At 46.0% G+C, this 1,608-nt stretch overlaps 1 protein-coding gene across 1 annotated transcript in view; it reads left to right on the top strand.

Moving 5' to 3' along the window:
- The window catches only part of CFB (complement factor B), a 50,504-nt gene that overhangs the window by 351 nt on the left and 48,545 nt on the right, over positions 1-1,608 (top strand). The window lies entirely within an intron of this gene.

Here is a 1,608-nt window from a genome sequence, read left to right as displayed (position 1 = left end):
CAAATAAGAAATTCTGCAGATATGCTCAAAACATGTGCCTGGTGGATGATATACGCACCTGGCATTCTCTGCTGTTTGATTTCAGTATTTGTTGATGGATTGATATTTGACATACATGATGGTCAACATGCAATGGAAACCAGGTACCGGCAGCATTTCATAGCTGAGAATTTTGATAGTATTAGGGTTGCCAAGTCTGGGGACCTCTGTGGGAATGTGATACCACAGACGTCACCCTCCAAAGCAGCCATTTTCTCCAGGGGGAACTGATATCCGTAGCCTGGAGATCAGTTCTAATTCCAAGAGACCTCCAGCCCCCACCTGGAAGCTGGCAACCTAAGTATTTAGCATGGTGTAAATGCTGAGGGGAAATGTTAAGTAATATGACATGCAGCAGCTGCCAGTGTTTGACTGCTGACCTGAGGCCATAGCTGATGGACAGCACAACGAGCAAGAGATGTTGAGAAGTTTTAGAGCCCTTGAATTTTAAATACAAAAATTTCACATTGAAAATGTCAGCGTGAAGCTGGAAATCCTTCTAATAGTTAAATGGCTGACCACCACCCCTCCCCTTATGATAATGAGAGCAGCAGTGCTGAGTCAACTGACAAGCAGGAGAGGGGTTTGTACAAACTCTAGAGACATCAAGGTTCTAGTTCCCAACAAGTTTGTGCTTCATGTTCAGACTGAGCATGCTTCCATCAAAAAAAACCCCTCTCTACATAGAAAACTAAGTATCCTGGGAAAGGTTTCTTATCTAGCTTTCTCCCTAGTATGCTAGTTTTATATGTGTGAGGAATGGTTTTGGTGATGATGGCGCGGAGGGTCATTTCATCTCGTAAACCCAAACCGCAGTCTGTAGTGGTACATTCCAATGTGGTTGTACCACTTCACGAGACAAAATTGCTGAGGAATTGCAGTGGCTCAAGTGGTTAAGATGCTGAACTGCAGGCTGTGGAAGGTCGGTAGTTCAGCAGTTCGAGACCCGGGTGCCGCAAGACAGAGTGAGCTCCTGTCTCTAGTTCCAGCTCCTGCCAACCTAGCAGTTCGAAAGCAAGAAATTGCAAGTAGATAAATAGGGACCACTTCGGTGGAAAGGTAGCAGCGTTCCGTGTGCCTTGGTGTTTAGTCATGCCGGCCACATGACCACGGAAATGTCTTCGGACAGCGCTGGCTCTTCGGCTTTGAAACGGAGATGAGCACCGCAACCCTAGAGTCGGATTCGACTGGCTTTCGAGCAAGGGAAACCTTTACCTTTACCTTACTGTCTGTGAAGTTTTCAGATTGCTACATGCTGGGGGGGGGGGGATGCCTTCTACACTTTTGTTTTATTTTACTGATTTCAGGAGGAAGTGGGAAATGTAGCTCTCTTAGGTACATAACGAGATCTCGCCGGTATTGACATGGGGAATATGGACATTTAGGAAAAGCGGTCTCATATAAACAGAAACCAGATTAACCACTAAGTACACTAAACAACAGGGTCACTTACATATTGGAAGCCCGGCTGAGGTCTGGGAATGGGCAGCGTGTGTCAATATTGCTCCACCCATCTCCAGGAATAGTAAACTATGGAGTTCAGGTATGAGATAAAGGGGGGGGGTGTCT

This window comes from Gekko japonicus, unplaced genomic scaffold, assembly GCF_001447785.1.
Source record: "Gekko japonicus isolate JY-2015 unplaced genomic scaffold, Gekko_japonicus_V1.1 scaffold1799, whole genome shotgun sequence".
NCBI lineage: Eukaryota > Metazoa > Chordata > Lepidosauria > Squamata > Gekkonidae > Gekko > Gekko japonicus.
Note: the sequence above shows the minus strand (reverse complement) of the source record. Positions and strands in the feature narration are given on the sequence as shown.